The sequence below is a fragment of the Tachypleus tridentatus genome, chromosome 13 (genome assembly GCF_004210375.1).
Source record: "Tachypleus tridentatus isolate NWPU-2018 chromosome 13, ASM421037v1, whole genome shotgun sequence".
NCBI lineage: Eukaryota > Metazoa > Arthropoda > Merostomata > Xiphosura > Limulidae > Tachypleus > Tachypleus tridentatus.
Window position 1 is genome coordinate 260,575,398 of NC_134837.1, and position 19,900 is coordinate 260,595,297.

A 19,900-nucleotide genomic window follows, 5' to 3' on the forward strand; every position below is an offset into this window, starting at 1 on the left:
TAGTTTTGCTGCCTGTGATCCCTGAGACCAAGTTCTTGGGGCTCATCTTTGACTGTAAGCTGACCTTTATACCACACTTAAAGCAGCTACAGGTCAAATGCACAAGAGCACTGAACATCCTCCATGTCCTCTACCACCAGTTGGGGAGTGGATCAATGTTCTATGTTAAAGATATATCGTACTCTTATTTGATCAAAACTGGACTACAGATCACTGGTCTATGGCTTTGCCAGACCCTCGATCTTAAAGATGCTGGACCCCATTGTTCATCAAGGACTTTGGGTCTGCACTGGGGCTTTCTGCACCCCCCAGTTCAGAGCTTATACGTTGAATCTCATGAACCTTCTCTGCACTTTTGCTGTTTGCAACTGTCTTTACTATATTCTTCGAAACTTCGTTCCTTACCAAAGCATCCCACCTGGAGTTGAGTTTTTCTTTCTCGGTGGGCCATACTTTTTCAGAACAGACAATTAGCCATTGCTCCTTTGGGCCTTCGCGTCCAGGTGCAATTGGATGAATTGGGTCTGTCCTTGGATAACATTGCAGAATCCACTGGTCAGCCCATCCCACCATGGCTTATTACAGTCCACAAATGTGACCTTTCTTTAAGTCATTTGAGAAAGGCAAATACTCCCGATTGGAAATATTGTCTTTTATCTACTGAACATCTTTCGAACAATCTTTCCATTCCAATTTATATGGATGGTTCCAAATCAGGTGACTATGTTGGTTCTGCCATGGTTTGTTGCGGTTCGGTGGTTACATGCAGATTCCCCTCTTCCACTTCTGTGTTCACTGCTGAACTGTACGCCATTTCTCTTGCCCTGAATCATATTGAAGTTAAGCAATACTCCAACTGCACTATTTATACTGACTTGCTTCATGTTGGTTTACACCCTGTTCTAGCTGATATTTAAAACCAACTGGCCCATTTCTCATTAATATCTACTTCTATCCAGTTTTTCTGGATACTAGGCCACGTTGGTATTCGCAGGAACGAGCTTCCAGACACGGCAGCTAAATGTATCTGCTCTGGCATTATCATCACTGTGCCTATTCTGTACATGGACTATGGTCCTGTATTCAAGGCTCGGCTCCATGCCAGCTGGCAGTTGACTTTGAATGAGCAACGTGACAACAAGCTTTTCCAAATAAACCCCTACATTGGACTTTGGCCGTCTAGGTTCCGTAAGGATTGGAAGTTGTTCTAACTAGACTTCAGGTGATTATACCTTTCGATAATGGCCATAATGACACATAACCTGGAACCAGGACTGGAAAGACCAACTTCAGGTGACTGATGGTGGTTCTTGTACTTACCTGTTAGTCTTCCTGGCAGGTTATGATCATTACCATTATGCTAGAGAAAGTCCTTTACAACTTCTCTTACTGTGCCTTCTCTGTAGTCTACAATGTTAAGAGAGAAACCACAGTAAGAGAAGTTGTAAAGGACTTTCTGTAGCATAAAGATAATGATCATAACCCGCCAGGAAGACTAACAGGTAAGTACAAGACACACCGTCAGTCACCTTGGTTTTATGCTATTTATGTTGTTAAATGCTGTTTTGTTTTACCTTCATTTCCTTTTATGAATTTTACTACATTTACTTTATTTTTACCTTTTTACCGGACGTTTGGCGCAGATAGCCTGGCTGCTTTGTGCCATAACTCACTAAATTAACCAACCAACCAATTCAAATGTTCTTAAAAGTAGAATTTACAAAAAGTATGTTTTAAAACACAACTATAATAAATAATGTTTTTTTTTAATTTTGAACTTTTTCTACTTGTAGGGACTTGAGGATAGCCCCTGGTGATGTTAAAGTCTATAATAACGAGAACTCTTCTTCTTACATCAATGTCTATAACTGATGTTTGTTTCTTTGCTGAATTTCCCGCAAAGCTACACGAATTTGGCAGTATAAGATTAACGGGAAGGCAGCTAGCAAGTCATCTCACCTACCGCCATCTCTTGGACTCTTCTTCTTACCAACGAATAATGGGATTGATTATCACTTAATAACACTCCCACAGCTGAAATGGCGAGCATGGTTGATGTGACGAGGGATTCGAACCCGCGGCCCTAAGATTACGAACCGAGCTCCCTAACCACATAGCCATGCCGGGCCCTATACGTAATGTATAGATAATTAGGACATCACATAAAGTATTTGAAAGTTTATTCCATATCTATGAAAGTTGGAAGAATGTACTGTGCATAATGACGCCATTCGAAATATGTACAGCACATGTGAGGAGGTTACCTGCAGAATTAAAAATAAAACACTTTTAGTTGTATAGTTACGTATTATAATACAGGTATAAGTATAGTAGACGAAAGGGGAATATCCACGAGTTTAGTATAGTAAACGATTATGTTATAACATCTAGAGTTATTAATGGGTTTATGGACAAAAATGTCGTTAACAATGAGAGTGCCCACGTGATGAAACAATACATTCTAATGTCTTATAAGTAACATTAGAAAATCATATTTCATGAGCTATGCTGTTGGTTAAGTTGATTCTTAGTTTAGATCGATGAAAGTAGTCTACTTTGATAAGAAATTAATATATAGTACTAAGTAATTAAACGTGGTGAAGGTGATAAAAATTAACAGAATCATGAATCATTTTAAACGTTAAGCCTAGAATTTAGTTGTTTTACTCATACTTCAAACTGCAAAAAACTTCTTGAAACAAACACATGTACAACAAGAATGATAGAATTATAAACCATGACGTTCATGATATTAATATAGTTACTTGTTGTTGTTGTTATTAACCAAAATGAAAGATAGATTTGTTTAAACTAAAAGTTTATTACGTGCTTATTGTTTAAAGTAGTTTCCACATTATCAGTCCACATGTGAAAGTTCTGTGTCCATGTGCTGGGGTTGTTTATTTTGAATTGAATTCACTGCAAAGCTACATGAGAACTATTTGCGCTGGCCGTCCCCAATTTAGCAGTGTCAGACACGAGTGAAGGCAGCTAGTCATCACCACCCATTGCCAACTGTTGGACTACTCTTTTACCAACAAATAGTGGGATTGACCGTCACATAATAAACGCACCCACGGCTGAAAGGACGAGAATGTTTAGTGTGACAGAAATTCTTTCATATCCAACCCAAGTAATATGATAAGTATTTTGTTTCTCTTTCATATCCAACCCACGTAATATGATAAATATTTAGTTACGCTTTCATCTCCAACCCACGTAATATGATAAGTATTTAGTTACACTTGTATAATATGGTTCGTTCATATTTTTCCACCTTCGTGACTGTCGGAAAAACTTTATGTAAATTCAAACCCACCAAATAAAGTGAATGGGATATTGTAATCCAATAGCCTAGATTTACTTTATTTATTACGCATATGTTTGTTGTAAACTCTGAACATATTTGGTAGGACACATGTTTGGTATACGTTATATTACAAGCTTGATAAGTCTTCTTAAGTCATATTTAAAATTAACTATAAAACGGCCGACCTAACTTTACCCTTAGAGAGGTACAGGAGGAGAAAATTATCCTTGGTTTTAACCAATACTTCTGATTATACACACAAAAGATATTTATTTAAATTTAATATATTTCGTGTTTATGACTACAAAATAATACCTTCCCTTTATTTTTATGATTGACTAATACTGCCTATTGTCCTTCATTACAAATAAACATTATTGCTTCCAGTCCATTTTTACGATTAAATGTACGGTGAGTTTTAAGTAAGTGTCAACAAACGTGCGACAATTACCTTGAATGTTTAATTTAACTTACGCACCTAGCTTTAGATGTCTTTGTTTAAAGAAACATTCTGGGGATATTTAACTTTTCCAGCCACGTGCAGTTCTATGGATTCAATTTATTCGTCACGCGAATTTTTTTATTTGAACTTAATGATTCAGATCTTTAGTGATAGGTACGCTTCCTTTGAAGTCACAGCACTATGGAAGTTTTAGTTGGATGTTCTCAAAAAGAACGTGAAATTGAAGTCTGATTAGTAATTAGTTTTTGTCATGAAAAACTTTCCAACCGAACTTCGACAATGCAGCATCAAGTGTTAAGAATAAAGACATAGGAAAACCGTTCGAAAATATTGTAATATTGCTAAAACAGAAGTAAAAAATAAAAACTGGTCAAGAACATGCAGTTTTATAAACTGAATTTAAAAAAATATTAGGTTTTTGCCTATTCTAGGTATCTTTTTTAAAATCTAAACTACAATGAAATGTTCTAAACGGTAATTTGGATTACTGGCTTGCTATTAACTATTAAAAATACAACTGAAAAATATTTTATAATTTAAAAGTAATTTAAACAGCTGCTATTTTATCATATTAGTCGTACGTATAATGTAGTGTATTTAATTTAAGCTTAACAAGAGAAACCGTGGAAATAGAAATTATACCTGTTAGTTCAACCCTTGTAATCAGATCTTATGGTTTGAAACAGGTTAAAATATATTAATGTTATTTATTCCATAAGTATTTCTAATTATTTTATAAGAGTCTTTAAAGTTGCATGAATTACACTGGTTTTAAAGTTCTCAAGTATAAAAAAGTTTTCGTTTTCGCATTTGTAACCTCATAATGCGCCCGTCATATGTTGGTGTAAAATATGTGAATAAGCTAGTTCTTTACCGAGGTAATTAAGAATTACTTTTCTATGCCTATATATTGTAATTTTTACTTAATTTGTAAAGCATTGAAAGACTGAATAGTTGTTAAGGTTAACACTTAGATATATATTTTTCAACAATCTAGGATTTAAATTTTCTTAACAGTGCTAAGTATATCATAAATAGTCCAAAGTAATAAATATGTATATCTGTGAAATAATACAAAATCAAGTATAGTTTCTACACAATAAATTCTTCCTCGGTCTGATTGTTGTTTGTCTTCATTAGATCGATAACGGTCGCTTCCAATATCTATGAATATTTTGCCTCTGTTAATAGAGATACACTATGGCTTTAAGATATATTTTATTTGTGGGTGTGTTTTTGGAGTAAGTTATATCGTATTTAGATTTAATTCGTACTGTCATGTTTTTATGTGTGGTTTATTCTATCGTCAACATGTTTTAATGAGAAGTATTTATTATACCATCAACACGGATAATAATTTTAATAAACCTTCAAAAGTGATAATTTATCAGTTTACAAACACAATTTTTTCTAGTAACTTTGTTCCAAGAGCAGGCAAAAATGTTTAATATACAATAGTAATTTATATTGTATTAATACAGTTATCTATCAGTTATAGTTTAAGTACGTTTTCTAAGTTTGAACGATAGATGGTGCTATTTATTCGTTTGTACATCGTGTTTGTTTTTTTTAATTTTGCGCAAAGCCACACAAAGGCTATCTGCATTAGTCGTCCCTAATTTAGCAGTGTAAAACTGGTGGGAAGGCAGCTAGTCACCACCACCCACCGCCAACTCTTGGGATACTTTTTTTTTTACCAATGAACAATGGAATTGGCCGTAACATTATAATGCCCCCACGGCTGAAAGGGCGAGCATCTTTGGTGCGACGGGCATTAGAACCCGCTTCCCTCAGATTACGAGTCGAGCGCCTTAACTACTTAGTCATGCTGGGCCTTACAAATTTTAATAGCTCCTTGAATCATTTAAGTTTTTAATGGTTTAGCTTGTGTGTTTTTTTAATATAGAGCGAAGTATAATTTTTCAACATCTAACTGTTTCTTAGAAATTAAAATAAATGTACATATACACTTGTTTGTTATATCAATATATTAAATGTATATTTTTAACATCCTCACTCAAGAAAAGTACTTTGATTTACAGTTCTTTAGTGTGTGTGTGTGTGTGTGTTTTTGTAGCAAAGCCACAACGGGCTATCTGCTGAGTCCACCTAGGGGAATTGAACCCTTGATTTTAGCGTTGTAAATCAGTAGACTTACCGCGCTGTGTTAGCGGGGGTCCGTTCTTTAGTTCTACACGTACATGTAATAAATTATGTTCGATGGTATTATTACATTAAAACTTATAATTGATACGTCTTATTTACTGGAAATGACTGAACATAGTTTTTAGAGAATGTTCTAATATTTCGGGCATTTAACACAGGATATCTCCCTTATCCAGAGGCTCATTGGGGACAGAGAATTTGGTGACATTTACACAAGATGTAGCGATTATTATTTCCAGTTTCCAAATGAGACAAAAACGGACCGCGTTATGTTTGGTCACATCAGCAAAAGACATCCCAAAATTAGTAACGTTACTTTTGTTGTGTAGCAGTCAGTTACCTACGAGCCACAATGGCCGTGACTGGAACTTTGCTACTCTTTAGCACGTCACCATCAGACCGAGAAACAAGTTTTACAACATCAAACAGCCAATGAAGAAAAGCCGTATTATTTGATTTGAGAATGAAAAGCGGTAATAAATTCGTGCGTGTCACCAAAACCATGTGCCTCTTTGGCAGCTCGTAATTTCCGTTTGAAATACATTACAATCACATTTGGATATGTCACACTCCGAACTTTACAAAGGTGTAAAAAATGTCGCTTAGAAACAATTATCGGAATTTCTCGTTTATTTTCCTGCAACCCAAACACATCAATTCCCCTCTAGTTGAAGAATAGATCCTTTGTTGAGTTGTCAAATGGAAAACACCACTTCACCTCTGGTTGAAGGATAGAACTTTTGTTGAGTTGTCGAATAGAAAACACCACTTCAACTCTGGATGAAGGATAGATTTTGTTGAGTTGTCGAATGGAAAACACCACTTCATCTCTGGTTGAAGGATAGATCCTTTGTTGAGTTGTTGAATGGAAAACACCACTTCATCTCTGGTTGAAGGATAGATCCTTTGTTGAGTTGTCGAATGGAAAACACCACTTCACCTCTGGTTGAAGGATAGATCCTTTGTTGAGTTGTCGAATAGATGTCCCTTCACCTCTGGTTGAAGGATAGATCCTTTGTTGAGTTGTCGAATGGAAAACACCACTTCACCTGTGGTTGAAGGATAGAGCATTTGTTGAGTTGTCGAATAGAAAACCCCACTTCACTTCTGGTTGAAGGATAGATCCTTTGTTGAGCTGTCGAATGGAAAACACCACTTCATCTGTGGTTGAAGGATAGAGCATTTGTTGAGTTGTCAAATGGAAAACACCACTTCACCTCTGGTTGAAGGATAGAGCATTTGTTGAGTTGTTGAATGGAAAACACCACTTCATCTCTGGTTGAAGGATAGATCCTTTGTTGAGTTGTCGAATGGAAAACACCACTTCACCTGTGGTTGAAGGATAGAGCATTTGTTGAGTTGTCGAATAGAAAACCCCACTTCACTTCTGGTTGAAGGATAGATCCTTTGTTGAGCTGTCGAATGGAAAACACCACTTCACCTCTGGTTGAAGGATAGATCCTTTGTTGAGCTGTCGAATGGAAAACCACTTCACCTCTGGTTGAAGGATAGAGCATTCGTTGAGTTGTCGAATAGAAAACACTACTCTTGATTGGTATTAACTAGCTAATTACTGTCAGTTCGTATAAACTAACTGATTACTGTAGGTTGGTATTAAGTACTTTATTACTATAGCTTGATATTACCTAGTTGATAATTGTAAGCCGATAGCAGCTAGTTGCTTACTCCAGGTTGATAGTAGCAACTTCAGTACCATAAATTAGTAATTTTGTGGTTGCTGTGATCTGGTAGTAAATCGGTGCGTGCGAGAGGGAACTTTGTATATATACGATGTTTTCCTCTGATGGACAGACGTGGATATGTTTTGTAAAACTTACAGATTTAGAGGGGCTTTAGAAGAATTCTTAGAAACTTTGCTTCTTTGTTTGATACAGATATTCATTAAAGATATGGATTCTGCATAGCACAACTCAGACAATACGGATATTGGTATACTGGTGAGATGTGGTTAGTACAGATACTTTATATTCCTGTCCAAATGTTGAAACTTTATTGTTTTCTATAGTAAAGGTCGTAATTGGTTTCTGAATGCATCAAGGTTTTGTCATGATAAATACTGACTCATAAGCAGAAAAATACGGCAGTGCTCTGTAACACCTGATTTGTTGTATTCTCCTGCTTTGCTGTATCTGATCGAAATGGGGGAAATCTGAGAACACAGCAAATACAACATAAAACATTATGGGAATAACAGAACGTTATCAGAAACTAATAAACATAAAACAGGATTTCGAGTAGCGTGGGGCCCGGCATGGCCAGGTGGGTTAAGGCACTCGATTCGTAATCTGAGAGTCGCGAGTTCGAATCCCCCTCGCGCCAAACATGCTCGCCCTTTCAGCCGTGGGGGCATTTTAATGTGACAGTCAATCCCACTATTCGTTACTAAAAGATTAGCTCAAGAGTTGGTGGTGGGTGGTGATGACTATCTGCTTTCCTTCTAGTCTTTCATTGCTAAATTAGGAACGGCTCCTGCAGATAGCTCTCGTGTAGCTTTGCGAAAAATTCAAAACAAAACATCGATTAGCTTGGGAGTACATCAAAACGTCATCAGAAATTACTAAAAAATAAAATAGGCTTTCGATTAGCTTGGGAGTACATCAAAACGTTTTCTCGAAAATGTTTTGTGTATTCAAAACCTCACAGCTTACTATTTTGTATTATAAAAACTACCTTTCACATGATACTATCGTGTTTTCAATTATAGAGCGTTAAAGCTTATAATCCCCCTTTTATGGTGACTGTTAGGTTTAGGCTGTATTGATTTTCAAAGTTAAGAATCTTCAAACATCTGAAGACTCCGGCAACGGTACCATAGAAATAAATTCACAATTGAACAAATAGAAGTCGTTAACACATAAAAGCCGAACTAACTGAAAACTGTTTGGAAGAAGTAAGAAGGCAGCTAAAGGTATTATAAGTTCTATTAATTACAGTTCAGTCGACTGGATACATGGTAGAAATTAAAGATGGAACATTTTAAATTCTTGTTTGAAAGATGAACGCATATAACACTACAATAACAATGGAAAAGTTTTCTTTCACTTATGTACACTCTTAGAATAAAATTATAATTATATTTTGTACTTCAGAAGTTGAGTGACACGGACTTCCATCGATTGAAAGACAATTTCTAAGCTACTTTTGTGAACAATGTTAATGGTGTTTACATGTTGCGGCTCGATGGTTAGCGTGCTCAAACTATGAATTCCAGAATTCATGGTTTACAAACCGATGCCGCAAAAACGCGTCCCGCACTTTGGGGCGGTGGGTACACTATAACATTGACAGTTTTGTCAGGCAAGAGTAACACAAGAGTTGGCGGAGAGTTCTATTGAATATTTGTCTTTTCTCTCTAGCCTATCACTTCAGATTCAGATAGTCATCTGTATAGTTTTGTACGAGAATTCTGAAACAAACGGATTACAGTGCAGTGTGTTTTGGTGACGATCCATTTACCGTTTTCTCGTTATTATATTGGAACTAACAAATTACCCCCTACTGTCTCAGCGATACGTCTGTAGGCTCTGTAGACGCTAAATCTCTGGTTTCGAAACCCATGGTGGGCAGACCACAGGTAGTCCATTATGTAGGTCAGTACTTAACAACAGTCAATACAAGTAAATTCGTGATTACAAGAAATTCCCTTAAAATAAAAATGTATCTCAAGACGGCTGGTCTAGGTATTAAAACTTTTATTGGAGTGAAGTAGACAACAATGTTTCGACCTTCTGAGCTCTTCTTCACGTTAATAAAAGTGTAAATACCCATACGAGCCGTCTTGAAATACAATACTAGTAAACTACACATTTTACACAGAATGTCTGGTTTTCTTGTTATTTTTTTGTGAGGCAGGTAATATATTTTCACTCCTGTTTTTTTCAAGGAAACTTTAGTTTTGAGATAACGCTGAGAAGTGGTTATCAAATGAATACAGTGAAGTGAAGGAAGAGCTGGCGTCATTGTAATACAACAAAAGATAAAGACTGAACAAAGCACTGTTTCGCATAGAGAATAAAAATATGGAGGCTGTTACTTTGGTTTTAGTTTGCACGTAAAGCGAATATAAAACTTTTTTTTTTTCAAAATACCCTTTATGTTCTTATTTGATTGACTTCTACTGCTATCATTATCAGTTCGTATAAAAACTGTGCATTCTATTAAGGTTTCTTCACTTGTTTGTGTTTGTTCTGTAATAAATACAGACTAAATACGGCTTCTTAGGCCTAACACTTATTCAGTAAAAAGAATCAGTCAATTTTTGTGTTGTTTTTTTTTAATTTCGCACAAAGCTACTCGAGGGCTATCTGCGCTAGCCGTCCCTAATTTAGCAGTGTAAAACTAGAGAGAAGGCAGCTACTCTTCACCACCCACCGCCAACTCTTGGACTACTATTTTACCAACGAATAGTGGGATTAACCGTCACTTCATAACGCCCCCACGGCATGCATGTTTCGTGCGACGGGGATTCGAACCCGCGACTTTCAAATTACGAGTCGACCGCTTTAACCCACCTGGCCAAATCAGTCAGTATTGTGTTATTATGGTGATGTAGTCCATATGATATTTAACTCACCTGGCCAAATCAGTCAGTATTGTGTTATTATGGTGATGTAGTCCATATGATATTTAACCCACCTGGCCAAATCAGTCAATATTGTGTTATTATGGTGATGTAGTCCATATGATATTTAACCAAATCAGTCAGAGTTGTGTTATTATGGTGATGTAGTCCATATGATATTTAACCAAATCAGTCAGTATTGTGTTATTATGGTGATGTAGTCCATATGATATTTAACCAAATCAGTCAGTATTGTGTTATTATGGTGATGTAGTCCATATGATATTTAACCCACCTGGCCAAATCAGTCAATATTGTGTTATTATGGTGATGTAGTCCATATGATATTTAACCAAATCAGTCAGTATTGTGTTATTATGGTGATGCAGTCCATATGATATTTAACCAAATCAGTCAGAGTTGTGTTATTATGGTGATGTAGTCCATATGATATTTAACCAAATCAGTCAGTATTGTGTTATTATGGTGATGTAGTCCATATGATATTTAACCAAATCAGTCAGTATTGTGTTATTACGGTGATGTAGTCCATATGATATTTAACCAAATCAGTCAGTATTGTGTTATTATGGTGATGTAGTCCATATGATATTTAACCAAATCAGTCAGTATTGTGTTATTATGGTGATGTAGTCCATATGATATTTAACCAAATCAGTCAGTATTGTGTTATTATGGTGATGTAGTCCATATGATATTTAACCAAATCAGTCAGTATTGTGTTATTATGGTGATGTAGTCCATATGATATTTAACCAAATCAGTCAGTATTGTGTTATTATGGTGATGTAGTCCATATGATATTTAACCAAATCAGTCAGTGTTGTGTTATTATGGTGATGTAGTCCATATGATATTTCGCGTTCACAAGTTTACTTTTTCTTTTAGTCGAACACTGCTATAGGTTCAGAGTTTATGTACTTACGTAAAGTAAGTAAAAGAAATAGCCGTACACGTCTTACGAGTGACTCATGAATAGCTACTAATCGTCTCACGATGATTCATCAATAACTTTTACGTGTCTAACGAGTTACTCGCGCTTAACTTTTACACGTTTCACGAATGACTCGTGAATAACTTTGACGTGTCTCATAACTTACTCATGATTATTTTTTTGTGTCTTAAGAATGAACTGTTAATAACTTTGATGCGTCTCAAATGAGTCATGATCAACTTTTATGTGTCTCACAATTTATTGTATTACCGGAAAAACACGTGTTCTTCTATGGCTGTATAGAAAATTGGCTAAAACTACAAACTTCGGGATGAGGTAAGGTTCTTAACATTTAGAAATGTGTTCTTCTGAGTAGTAAAAAGTCATAACAAACCTCCTGAGTGTTTCTTTATTTAATCTATGAATTAATAATTACTGTTATTCCTAAACAACTATACGATTAGATAAAGTAATGGAAAAACGGATTTCCTTACCAGGTGGTTAGGGTGTTCGACTAGTAATCTGGGGGTTGCGGGTTCAACTCCCTATCACACCAAACCTGCTCGCCCTTTCAGCCGTGGAGGCGTTATAAAGTGACGGTCAATCCCACTATTTGTTGATAAAAGAGTAGCTCAAGAGTTGTCGGTGGGTGGTGATGACTAGCTGCCTTCCCTTTAGTCTTTCACTGCACAATTATGGACGGCTAGGGAAAATAGCCCTCGTGAAACTTTGCGACAAACAAACCTTTTATCAGAGGACGTTTTCTTATGCTTCATTCGAACAAAAACAATAAATTAAGAGTATTCAATTAATAACTTATTGTATGGAACCGATTCTGCATTTAAATATATTGACTTTACAATCAGCAGATAGCCTTTGTGGCTTTGCTAAAAGAAAAAAAACACAAACAGACTTTACAATCAAGTGAAATTTCTACTTTACATTTTCATACCAAACAAATTAATAACTACTGGATTCTGAAGTATACAGATAAACCGGCATAGAGTAGGACACCTGTCGGCAACATTTAGGTGGAAGTGAAAGAGACGATAATTAAGATGGAGCATCGTAGTTAATTGAAGCTTAAACTTATTAACTCGAGTCATAGGTTGAATTTCCGCCCTGTATCAGTTTACGCTCTTTTAAATTATATCGGAAAGAACTGAGAATAAAAACAGTCAAGTATTCGAAAGCACTAGAGTTCTGGGTGTTGTTTTTAAATCAATTTCACCTTTTGTGTGTAATTCTGTGTGCTTTCATGAAAACGCGTTAGAAGAGTAACTGTAATCGTGGGATTAATATGTGAATGATAATAAAAAAAATTAACTCGTTGTTACTTTATCGATATGGTAAATCATATTCAAAGTCATATTAATGTTCTACAGCTCTGTGTAAACAACTTTTAAGTTACACAAAGTTTGTGGCTACATACCGGAAACTATGTGTTTTTGTTCTTTTACGTCATCCAGGCTCGGCATGGCAAACTGGTTAAGGCACTCTACGGGGGTCGCGGGTTCGAATCCTCCTCACACCAAACATGCTCGCCCTTTCAGCCATGGAAGCGTCATAATATTGCCGTAAATCCCACTATTCGTTGCTAAAAGAGTAGCCCAGGAGTTGGCAGTGAGTGGTGACAACTAGCCATCACTAGCTTACACTGCTAAATTAGGGACGGCTAGTGCAGATAACCTTCGTGTAGCTTTGCGTAAAATTCCAAAGCAAACATTCGACTCGTAATCCGAGGGTCGCGGGCTCGAATCCCCCTCACACCAAACATGCTCTCCCTTTCAGCCATGGGGGCATTATAATGTTACGGTTAATCCAACTATTCGTTGATAAAAGAGTAGCCCAAGAGTTTTTGATGGGTGGTGATGACTAGCTGCCTTCCCTCTAGTCTAACATTGCTAAATTAGGGACGGCTAGTGCAAATAGCTCTCGTGTAGCTTTGCGCGAAATTCAAAACAAGCAAACCACGTCATCCATGTAAACGAACTTACGAAGATAATTAAAATCAATCACTGCGTCATTGCGCACAACAAACTGTAAAATAAAAATTCATTAGAAGAACAATGTTTTTTTGTTTCAGATAAAAGCCACAGTAGGAACCCCGGAGTCCATAAACCTATCGCTGTCCCGCCAGGAGACACAAATAATGCGATATTGAAAATCTTTTAATGGGTAATTCAACAAGTGAAAATTAGCTTATCGCATTTATAAGTGAGAAATATAGCAGTCTTGTTAACAAACAGACGAAAATACTTAACAAACTTTTGGGATTACGTTATTTCAAACCAACTATCTAACCCTACTAAAGGTATGTTGAAAAGCTGCGCAACGGCTATCTGCAAATAAGCGTCTCTAACTACGATCTTATAGATGGGAGGAAATTCAACTAATCAACACCTACCGCCAACTTTTGAAATATGTTTTTTTAACCGATTAGTGAAATCTGACCTCTGCGGCACTAAAATATAAGGCGACTTTTTCCTTTGTGACAGATCGCAAAGTAGAGAAACCTTAGAACCACAGAACGTTAACCATCAGGACATCCCTACGCTGTGACACGCCTAAACATAAACTTTTGGTAAATCATAACTCCAAACGAATTTTTTTTTAAATAAAATTTGCATATTTCACGTTTCACGTCTGGCAGACTACACGTGTACTGTGACGTGTGTTAACAATATACACAAAGATCAGATTCTGCAATACGAGTTGTTGATTTGCTGTTTCATAGATTATTTTTAGACACATAAATGTATTTTGTTTAGGTCTGGGGAAGTACTTTGCAGCATCCGGAGTTTGAAATGCTTATGGACTATATGGGGCAGGAGAAACAACAGATGATGTTTTCGTCTTGAAAACAGTATTCTGGACTGTTTAGCAAATATGCCAAAGATATTTACTAATTTACTATTTTTTCATGTGTCCTTATGGTCAGAATTAAGGTTTATTGTTTATTGTTGATTTAAATGTGTGTTAAGTCGGGTGTGGTTTTGTGGTTAAAATTACGTAACTGTAAATCCCAAGATTGGGCACTGTAAATTATATGCCGTTTTTTATTGGTAAAACATTAGGTGCAATAAAATTAGGTAGAATTAGATCAGTTAGTGTAAGATAATCTTACCTATCTAAATTCATTTCTAAGGCTTCCGTACAGCCATGGTGCTAGCTAACTTTTTGTTTTAGCAAATTAGGGTCATATAGAATATCTCCAGCTGGGCCAGTGGTAAGTCTTCGGATTTACAATGCTTAAATCAGAGGTTCGCTTCCCCTCGGTGCATACAGCAGATAGCACGATGTGGCTTTGCTATAAGAAAAACATACAATTATACTCGTTTGGACTACTGCGCCACCTGTCTACGTTCGTCACATTTAAATTACCCAGTACTCTGATCCCTAGTCTAGCTTTAATAATTTTTTTTTTTTTTTTCACGTTACACCTCACATTTCCGTTTATCTGTCATCATGAGGATCTTTTTGCCCATGTTAAAAGAGGTTACTTTTTTTCAGCCGTTTAACGAGAGCCATCGGAGTCCACAGAAATATGTGTAAAAGGCGAACCAGGGTATTCACGGTGTCACCAGAGAGATAGTTAATATATTTCTTAGCTGGGATGACAGACAAGAGAATTACTGTCACCACGATGTCTTTGAAAAGTTTTCTATCAAAGGATTTTTGCTATGGCCGCGAGCGTTCTAGTGACTAGTGCAGCAGAAAAACGAAAGTTTTTCAGATGCCACTGGAGCGAAACAACTCAGTTAGTTCTAAATATACAGAGCAACATTATTCACATTTCTCTCAGATCGTTCCATTCACCCACTACTTACATTCACTGACTCATTAGCTTAAGAACTTATAATGCTGAAATTCGATCTTCATTCCTGCTTTGGTCAGAGCACAAAGAGCTCATATCTACCTTCTTTTCCAATCTTGCACAATTACTTGCATCAGGATAAGTGTAGCAATGAGTCATTAATATAGGAATAATGACGTTTCGGATTGGTATCTGTTTCGATCACCTACAACTACTTCCACTAGGATAAGTGTGGCAATGAGTCCGATCTCCTACAACTACTTGAATCAGGATAAGTGTGGCAATGAGTCGTTAATATAGGAATAATGACGTTTAGGATTGGTATCTGTTCCGATCTCCTACAACTACTTGCATCAGGATAAGTGTGGCAATGAGTCGTTAATATAGGAATAATGACGTTTAGGATTGGTATCTGTTCCGATCTCCTACAACTACTTGCATCAGGATAAGTGTGGCAATGAGTCGTTAATATAGGAATAATGACGTTTAGGATTGGTATCTGTTCCGATCTCCTACAACTACTTGCATCAGGATAAGTGTGGCAATGAGTCGTTAATATAGGAATAATGACATTTAGGATTAGTATCTCTTCCGATCTCCTACAACTACTTGCATCAGGATAAGTGTGGCAATGAGTCGTCAATATAGGAATAATGACGTCTCGGATTGGTATCTGTTCCGATCTCCTACAACTACTTCCAGCAAAGTATTTTGGAGAGTGGGTCGTTAAACGGAGAATAAATTCGTTTCAGATTGATGTCTCTTTCAGTCTGGCAGGTTAGTTGTGTATCATTAATCCGTCGAAACAGAACGTTTAGGACTGATTTATCAAGTTTCAAAACTTAAAGTTAAATATTTAATAAAGTTCAATCATGATTTTGTTTTATTATAGATAAATACCTAACCACGTGCTTCAACTGTAACTCTTCTTAATTAGCATGAGGAAAATCAGTTAGGGCGCTCGACTCGCAACCTATGGGCCGCATGTTTGAATCTCCGTCACCAAATAAACTTACCTTTTAAGCCGTCGCGGGTTCGAATCCCCGTCACACCAAACGGGCTCGCCATTTCAGCTATGGGGGCGTTATAATGTGACGGTCAATCCCACTATTCGTTGGTAAAAATGTAGTCCAAGAGTTGGCGGTGGGTGTTGATTATTAGCTACCTTCCCTCTAGTCATACACTGCTAAATTAGGATGGTTAGCGCAGATAGCCCGCGTGTAGCTTTGCGTGAAATTCAAACCAAATACTTTAAGCCATGTGTGAGGGTTATAAAGTGACTGTTAATTCCATTATTCTCTGGCAAAGGAGTGGCCCAAGAGTTGACGGTGGGTTTTGTTAACTTGCTGCCTTGTCTTTAGGCTATTGCTGCTAAATTATGAATAGACAGCGTAGACAGCCCTTGAATGGCTTTGTGCGAAATTAAAACCATGGACAATCTAATTTTGATAAGTGAAACCACTTTGAGGTCTTTTAACGCGCTTAAAAATTACGGAAGCTTTTATATTATATGTTTTTGTTGAACAATTTACCTTTCGACGATGTACAATAATACCCCTAATTACAGGAGTATATTTATTCAAGTATATAATAATGAGATATCGAACTGATGTACGATAGTTTGAAAAGATAAAAGTATTGAACATGAGTGCACATTTATTGGAAACATCTAGGCCTGGGCAAAAGATAAGCGTGAAAGTATGCGCTTTATACAAGTAACATAAAAAGCATTGAAATAGCAGCTATGTTTTACCCGTAAGAAAATATAAACACATACTACCAAGGGCTGTTTTAACAAGAAAAAAAGAAGAGATATTTCTTAACCCTTATTCCAAATATTTTAAATTGTTTTTGGACGATAGACTATACGGTGAAGACGTATTACATTAATAAATACTTTAAAACAGACACATCTTAAAATCAATAAAATCAATTTAAAATGAAATAAAATCAAAAAATGGTAAAATAAGTATCCTTCTGTCAGTGCATTAGATTTGAATATTAATCAATGTCTTGGTACTCAACATTTGAAAGTGTCAAGTGCAATACTGCACACTGGTGGGTCTGGCATAGCCAGGTGGTTAAGGCACTCGACTCGTAATCCGAGGATTGCGGGTTCGAATCCCCGTCACACCAAATATGCTAACCCTTTTAGCTGTGGGAGCGTTATAATGTGATGGTCAATCCCATTGTTTGTTGATAAAAGAATAGCCCAAGAGTTGGTGGTGGGTGGTGATGACTAGCTGCCTTCCCTCTAGTCTTACGCTGCTAAATTAGGGACGTCTATCGCAGATAACCCTCGAGTAGCTTTGTGCGAAATTCAAAACAAAAACCAAAGAATACTGGCAAGATCTTTATTTGTTTGTTTGTTTAATTATGCACAAAGCTATTCGCAGGTTGTCTGCATTACTCGGTCTTATTTTCGAAGTAATATATTACAGTGGAAGCAGCTAGACTACAATACCCTCCCACAACTCTTGATCTACTATCTCACCAATGAAATGTAGAATTGATTATGACATAATGATACCCCCACAGTTAAAAAAAGACGTTCACATTTGGCGACGGGTTTCGAACTCGCGACACACAGATTGGAGTTTAGCGCCATTAATTTCTTTGAACTGTACCATCTGTTATCCATTTAATAGCAGAGGAACAGTTGTTGCAACTACAGATCTTTAATTTCTGTTGTGGTAGTGGTGGTGGGGATTTTAAAAGTATAATAATATGTTAGCAAAAACAGCAGTGTATATTTGTCATGGTTAACATTCTATATCATCATTCAGGAGTTGTCATGGTTAATATTTTATATCATCACTCAGATGTGTGGTTGAACCTGATGTATCATTATTAAGAAGTACTGTATGTGTTACAGTTAAAATGGTTGAACCTAATTTATCATTATTGTCTATCCGTCCTGAAAACACTCCTAACGTTTGTCATATCGAGTCTTTTGGGGATGAGAGTGCAGGAAGAGGAAGAGCATACCTATCTTCATAACAAGAGGACCTAGGTTCGAATCCCAGCTTGTACCATCATTCTTCTTTCTAAAAATGATAGCTCAGTAAACCGACTTAGAAACACTTTGTTGAAAATTACGTAAGATCAAATAATAACTCTCATGTAAAAAAAGTGAAATATTTTATTAAATTATGTACGATAAGAGATTAACGAAAAAAGTTTAATACTTTTTATATATATATGAACTCTTTAAGATATCACACTGAAAGACTGCAAAACGTAGCTCAAAGATATCTGTATTTAGCTCAACTTTGGAAATTTAGAGTTGTAACGAAAAGGAACTTTTATCGACTCTAAAAAGCGTAGATGGTTGACAATAATTACTGTTCAGTTAATTACTTGTAGACTTTATAACATCTGTTGTTGTTTTTTGAATTTCACACAAAGCTACAGGAGGGCTATCTGCGCTAGCCGTCCCTAATTTAGCAGTGTAAGGCTAGAAGGAAGGCAGCTAGTCATCACCACCCATCGCCAACTCTTGGACTATTTTCCAGCGAATAGTGGGATTGACCGTCACATTATAATGCCCCCACGGCTGGAAGGGCGAGCATATTTGGTGTGACGGGGATTCCAACCCGCAACCATCAGATTACGAGTCGAACGCCTTAAACCACCTGGCCATGCCGGGCCAACATCTGTTGTAAGAGAAAACCAAATCATGGCGTTAACAAGGTTAAAGAAACACTTCAGGACAGCTGTATTAAAACTTTTATTAAAATAAAGTAGAGAACAACATTTCGACCTTTTTAGGTCATTTTAAGATACATTTTTACTTCAAGTGGGTTTCTCGTCATCACGAAGCACCTCAGGTTTCAAAATAACGGTTATGTTTAATAATTTCCGATAGACAATTAATGCAAGGTACTAAAGTACATGAATTCATGTAAAGTTTATAGTTTATTCTCTTCGATAACATTTTTAATTGGTTTATTGAAGTTAAGTAAAGGTAGGCACTGAATTCCCAAACAACTCACTTGTAGTCTTTTTTTTTTTTTTTCAGTCGTGCTTGGACAAAGACTCTTACGAGGTCTGGTTAGTTAAGTAGAATAACATTATCTTATTCTGGCTCAGTTGTTCGTCATTACAGGTTTGACAAGAGTTATCGATATCATTAAGTTTATTATTCCAGTTGAAACTATATTAGAACATCGAGAATCAGGCAAGCTCTGATTTTAATTGTTACAACGTTTCAACCCATATTATAGAGTCATTATTACGTAATTAACTTTTATTATTTTTTAAATTAACTGCTGTTGAGCCAACAATAACAAATAACTAATACGTATAAATTAACAGGATAACAATAGAAATAATAAAATTTAAGAGAGAATACGTTAGTGTACGAAATACACTTCATACTTGTTTCTATAAATATGTTTGTATACACCTGTGCCGTTCTTTCTGCTATAACTATTCATACCAACAAGAATAAAAAATATATAATATAACAATTATGAAATGTAATCGTATTTCAGCATCAGTTTACAGACATCAAATGTATGTTTGTGGAGCTACAATGCTAGAAACCATTGTGAAACTTTGTGCTTAAATTCAAACAATAACCTCAAGCAGTATATGAAACTTAA

General features: G+C 36.3%; 1 protein-coding gene across 16 annotated transcripts in view; it reads right to left on the reverse strand.

The window, feature by feature from the left end:
- The window catches only part of LOC143240703 (GTP-binding protein Di-Ras2-like), a 43,277-nt gene that overhangs the window by 7,861 nt on the left and 15,516 nt on the right, over positions 1-19,900 (reverse strand). For 4 of the 16 annotated variants that reach the window (XR_013021886.1, XM_076483600.1, XM_076483601.1 and 1 more), the window contains exons 2-3: positions 14,604-14,786; positions 11,971-12,179 (exon numbers count right to left, since the gene is read on the reverse strand). The exons of 7 other annotated variants lie outside the window; for them this stretch is intronic. The gene's annotated coding sequence lies outside the window, so the exon portion shown is untranslated. The remainder of the gene's footprint in view (positions 1-11,970; positions 12,180-14,603; positions 14,787-19,900) is intronic. 5 more of the 16 variants (XR_013021887.1, XM_076483603.1, XM_076483597.1 and 2 more) reach the window with 2 other exon arrangements.